This window comes from Lontra canadensis, unplaced genomic scaffold (genome assembly GCF_010015895.1).
Source record: "Lontra canadensis isolate GAN:19392208 unplaced genomic scaffold, GSC_riverotter_1.0 scaffold67, whole genome shotgun sequence".
Taxonomy (NCBI): domain Eukaryota; kingdom Metazoa; phylum Chordata; class Mammalia; order Carnivora; family Mustelidae; genus Lontra; species Lontra canadensis.
The window spans coordinates 6,050,032-6,056,088 of NW_022631061.1; the positions used below are offsets into that span (position 1 = coordinate 6,050,032).

Sequence of the window (6,057 nt, forward strand, 5' to 3'; positions counted from 1 at the left end):
GTTCACCAAAACATCTAGAGATAGGGGTTTGTATGGCAACTTCACAGTGGAAAGGGAGCAGGGAGAAGGCTTCTGTGGGAAAACAAATGGGCTTTAGGAAAGACAAATGGGCTTTTAGGAGAATAAATGGAAGATATGACAGTTTGAGATATTATTTGTTCATGTGGTCTCTGTATCCCAATGTGAGTGGTCATCTCCTTACTGGGAGTGAAGCTCTCCTTGGGAGAAGGGAGGTATGACAACCTCTCAGAAGATTTTGCCTTTAGTCAGATAAGACTATCTCGGGTATGAGATCAAGATAACACAGAAGGGAAACCCAGGAGTGTGGAGTCCAAGAGAATGTGGATCTTCTAGGACTTCTTGGAAATCTCAGTGCCATTTGAACTTCCTTAGGGGATGGAATTGAAAGCTTAACCAATTTCATTTAAATAGTAAGGTGCACAGAAAGAGCCTTTTCTAATTACTGACATTAATATCTCTGCCTTCAACTAATCTACCACAAGTACAGTTTATTTAAGTACTTAGGTGTAACAAGTGCTATAGAGGTGAGTAAAGAAGTATAAGAAATAAGCATTTAAGGGCGCCTGGGTGGTTCAGTTGGTTAAGTGTCTGCTTTCAGCTCAGGTCATGATCCCAGGGTCCTGGGATCGAACCCTCCATTAGGCTCCTTGCTCAGAGGGGAGCCTGCTTTTGCCTCTGCCCCCCACCTTACTTGTTCTCTTTCTCTTTCTCTGCCAAATGAATAAATAAAATCTTTAAAAATTAAAAAGAAAAAAGAAATGGGTGTTCATAAGATAAGGTATGGAGTGGCTGTCTTATCTCATAATTTGGCTCGGCCACTTATATGTGATCTTAAATGAATTCACCACTCTGAACTGCAATTTCATCATCTAGATAAAGTAAGCAATATAATTCTTACTTTTGAGAGTTTACTAGGTATTAGACATCTCACGTACATTATATTTATTTGTCCTTTTAGGTTATGATGGAGGTATTGTACTCTTGTTAACACTTAACAAACACAAAAGATTTAAGAGGTTAAGACACTTAATTATCACACAGGTAGTAGGGAACAGAGGTGAAATTAGAATCTAATTCTGTCTGATTAGAAATTTCATCTTTTTATTGCTGCTTATGCCACCTTAATATGAAGTTGCTATAAGGATAGATTAAATTAAATGATGAAATATAAATAAATTGGCCAGTATAATTCATGGCACATAGAAGACACTCAACACATGGAAACAGCTTCTTAATTGTTTAATCAGGAAAATAAAATAATCTCTGTAAGATTCTTTTTGCTCTAATGCTCTCTGACTGTGATCCCTGACCTTTTGGAGATTAATTTTTTTTTCTTCTTTGAATGTCCTAAATTGTTTATTAGATAAGAATTTTACAAGCATTACTTATTTTAGCAGTAATGGTGCACCTGGAGAGTATTGTGTCTTCTCCATGTTGGGAGGCAAGAACAGCCAATAGTGTGGTAGAACTTGTGACTCTTTCCATGGCTAGGGCTCTTGAGCCTGCTGATGCCAACCCTCAGATCTCCCTGTGCTTATGGACTGGTTAGGTGATCCACTGGGTGTCAGGATTTCTTCTGATAGCTTTATAGAATGGATCAAGGAGGATAACCTCGAAGAATTTGTATGTGGAATCTTTGCCAACCCAGTAAGTGTTCAAGACTCTCAGAGCCCCAGGGTGGTGTCCAGCTCTCTCATTTGCAAAAGACTGAAGGCTTTGGGCAAACTTTAGCTGGTTAACACCATGATGGACAGGCTTGGCATAGGTAGCACCCTTAGGATCTGGGCGTTTTTTGCCACCATGTCACACATGAATCCGATATATGGCATAACCTTGGTTGGCCTTATGCCATAGTCTATGTACTTTATTGGGCAGTTTGGTGGATTGAGTGGGGTCAGGAGGCCCTGTGGAGCTCAGAGAGCTAGCAGTACCACCAGTGGTGCACCCTGAAAACAAAAGACATTACATAAGACTGCTTTTTCTTCCATAGCTCCTGGATGTACTTGTAAGCACCCATCTTGGCTTACCTTAGAGCTGATGGCTGATGCCAGATGGAAAGAAAAGAGCTCTTCTCCCCAAATCCTTTTTTGGCTCCTCCGAGATTAAATCTTCTAACATAAATCATACATAAACACACAAACACACACACACACACACACACACACACACACACTCTGAATTTTTTCAAAAGGATTTTATTTATTTATTTGTCAGGGAGAGAGAGAGGAAGAGAGAGCACAAGTAGGGGGAGTGGCAGGCAGAGAGAAAAGAGAGTGGCAGGCAGAGGGTCAGAGAGGGAGCTCAGGCTCCCCACTGAGCAAGGAACCTGATGCAGGACTTAATCCCAGGACTCTGGGATGATGATCTGAGCCAAAGGTAGCCACTTAACCAACTGAGCCACCCAGGCATCCCCATGCACACTGAATTAAATAAGGATGCATACCCTATATAAGAGAGCAAATGAATAGTGTATTGTCAAAAGGAATTTAGAGAATCAGAGAAGGGAAAATTGATTGAGGAAGGAGCCTCCTTCATGAAGGAGGTAGAACCTGAGCTGGGGAGAATTTGCATGGTGCTTAAATGGTTAATAGAATTTCCCTAAGAACCTCATTTAGAATAGAAATTAGTTTAGGCTTTTGGGTGAATATGACTCATTTAAATGCTCAAAACCATGAATCACTCAGAGTAGCATTGTGGGTAATTTTAATGAAACATCTTTAAGGTCTCTATTCCTTTGTTAACTGCTTCTATTGAATTTAAACAAAAGTCCCATTTCATTCCAAATTTAAATCCAAAAGAGATTTGATCTTTTCTTCCTGCCATTTTGCAACCAATGTAATTTCTAACAAGTGCCTGGAATTAAGATGTGAGTCAGATCAGAAAACCACATTTGAAACTGAATGGAATACCAAAGCAGAATGGGGATAAAGGGAAGATTTTAGAATGACATATCCAGTTAAAACCACTTGAACTGGCCCTCATCAATTCCTGACACCTCCTACATTTCAGTGACTTACAGGACCCTGCTAATGTTCTCCTATTTGGAATGGTAAGAAGTTAGAAAAAGTAAGTTTAAAAAATAAAAAAATTATAAGTAGCTCACACACAGAGATCTGTATGTAAATGTTAACATCAGATGTATTCATAAAACCCCAAACTGGGTACCAACCTAATGTCTATCCACTGGAAAATAGTATACAGATTGTAGTACATCCATACAACACACCACACAATAATAAAAAGAAACAATATTGATGCATGCAGTAACAAATTGAGGCCCTACAGTGTAATGTTAAGTGAAAGAAGCCAGGCACAGAAGCCCACTGCCTACCATGTGATTCTATCTGTATATCGTTTTCTAGAAAAAGGAAAAGTACAAGGGCAGAAATCAGTTCAGTTGTTACCAGGCATCAGGAATAGAAGGGGGAAAATAAAAAAAAGGAAGGAAGGAAGGAGGGGAAAGAAGATGGTGGAAGGAACCAAAAAGGCATACATTTAATTTTTTCTAATATTTTTATTACAGTACAGTATGTATAAAATTTACTATCTTAATCATTTTAAGTGTATAATTCAGTGGTATTAAGTACTTTCATACCATTGTATAATAAAGATTAATAATATTCCATTGCTTATTCATTCATTCATTCATTCATTGATAGAGTTTGAGTTACCTCAAACTCTATGAGTTACCTCCATGATTTAAATAGTGTGAATGAGAGGCACCCGGGTGACTCAGATGTTTAAGTATCTGCCTTTGGCTCACGTCATGATCCCAGAGTCCTGGGATCGAGCCCCACATTGGGCTCCCTTTTCAGTGTGGACCCTGCTTCTCCCTCTCCCTCTGCCTTTTCCTCCTCTTGTGCTCTCTGGCTCTGTCTCTCAGTCAAACAAATAAAATAATAAATAAATAAATAATAAGTAAATAAATTCATAAATAAATAATAAATAAATATTGTGAATGATGCTTGCTTTGCGAGCTAGCATATAATCTATCCTGGAGAAAGTTTCATATGCTCTTGAGAAGAATGTGTATTCTGCTGCTATCACATAGAATGTTTCATTCTGTTAGGATAATTTGGTCTAAAGTATAGTTCAAGCCCAATGTTACCTTATTGATTTTCTGTCTGTATGATCTATCCACTACTGAAAGTGGGGTACTGAAGTACTGTACTATTATGTTAGTAGTTGTCTTTTCTCCTTTCCAATCTGTTAGTATTTGCTTGGTATATTTAGGACCTCTAATGTTGGGTACATATATATTTAAGGTTATTATACCCTCTTGATGAATTGATCCTTTTATTTTTTTATTATTTTATATGTGATAATGTAGTTTAAATATATGTCTTCTTTATCTCATATATATGAGACCTATATATAGTCTTTATCTCATGTTACAATTTTTGTATTAAAGTCTTTTTGTCTAATATAGATATAGTTACCCATATTCTCTTTTGATTTGCACTTGTATAGAATATCTTTTGAGCATATGTGTGTCCTTAAGGCTAAAGTAAGTCTCTTGTAAGCTGCGTATAGTTGAATCTTATTATTTTATTCATTTTACCACTTCATGGCTTTTGATTAAAGGATAAATCCATTTACATTTAGAAGAATTATTAATAGTTAAGGACTTACTAAAGTCATCTTATTATTTTCTGGCTTTTTGTAATTCCCTTTTTCTTTCCTTCTTTTCTTGCTGTCCTCCTTTGTGAGCTGATGACTTCTAAAGTGATATGTCTTGATTTCCTTCTTTTTATCTTTTGTGCATCTACTATAGATTGTTGAATTGGGCTTACCATGTGGCTTACATAAAACATCTTAAAGACACAAATCTATTTTATCCTGATAGTAACTTCAATCTCATATAAAAACTTTACTCTTTTACTCCCCTCTTTTCATATTTTTGATGTCACAACTTCTTGTATATTGTGTATTCATTAACAAAGGATTATAACTATAGTTATTTTTAATACTCTTGTCTTTTAGCATATGACTAGAATTTGTGGTTAATACATTACCATAGTACAGAATTAGAGTATACTGAATTTGACTGTATACTTACCTTTACTAGTGCCCTGTATATTTTTATGTTTTCATGTTATGAGTTGACATCTTTTCATTTCACCTTAAAGAACTACTTTCTGTATTTCTTGTAAGGCAGGCTTAGTGGTACTGAAGTCCCTCAGCTTCTGTTTGTTTGAGAAAGTCTTTATCACTGCTCTGTTTCTGAAAGACAGCTTTCTTGGGTAAAGTATTCTTGGTTGGCAGGGGTTTTTCCCAGCACTTTTAATATGTCATTCTACTCTCTCCTAGACAATAAGGTTTCTGCTGAGAATTGCAGTGCTTCTTTATAAAGATGGATAAAAATGTGTAGTCAAGCCCAGATTGTCTCCAGCAACACCTACATGAAGAAACATCATCATATTGGCTTTTCCTTCTTCCCCATCTCACTCAGCTTCTCCTTCCCCCAAAATCCGGCATCCTGGCATCACTTCCCAGGACATTGTCTCTTGCTCTGATTTTTTTTTTTTTTTAAGATTTTATTTATTCATTTGAGAGACAGAGAGACAGAGAAAGCACAAGCCTGGGGAGAGGAAGTGGGAGAAGCAGACTCCCTGCTGAGCTGGGAGCCTGAGGAGAGGCAGGATCCCAGCACCTGGAGATAATGACCTGAGCCAAAGGCAGACACTTAACTAACTGAGCCACCCACGGACCTCTCTTGCTCTGCTTTTGGGAAACCCAAATAAGGCAAGAGTATTTGTTTATTTATTTACTTAATGTATGTATGTTTGTATGTACGTATGTATGTATGTATTTTCGCAATGGTAAATTTTGTTTTTCTTTTGAAATGATTCCAAACTTACAGAAAAGTTATACAAAAGAATAGTGCAAATAATCCCCATAATCTTTTTGTCCAGAAACTCAATCAAATTTTGCCTTAAAACCCCCTGAAAGTCACTTCGGCCAGAGACGGAGGGGCTTTCAACAAAGAGGATGGTACAACAGCAATGGCTGTCTGCCTTCAGCCGCGCCCCTTAG

At 37.4% G+C, this 6,057-nt stretch overlaps 1 pseudogene; it reads right to left on the bottom strand.

The window, feature by feature from the left end:
- Positions 1-1,411: 1,411 nt before the first annotated feature.
- LOC116880675 lies at positions 1,412-2,038 on the bottom strand (annotated as a pseudogene).
- Positions 2,039-6,057: the final 4,019 nt, after the last annotated feature.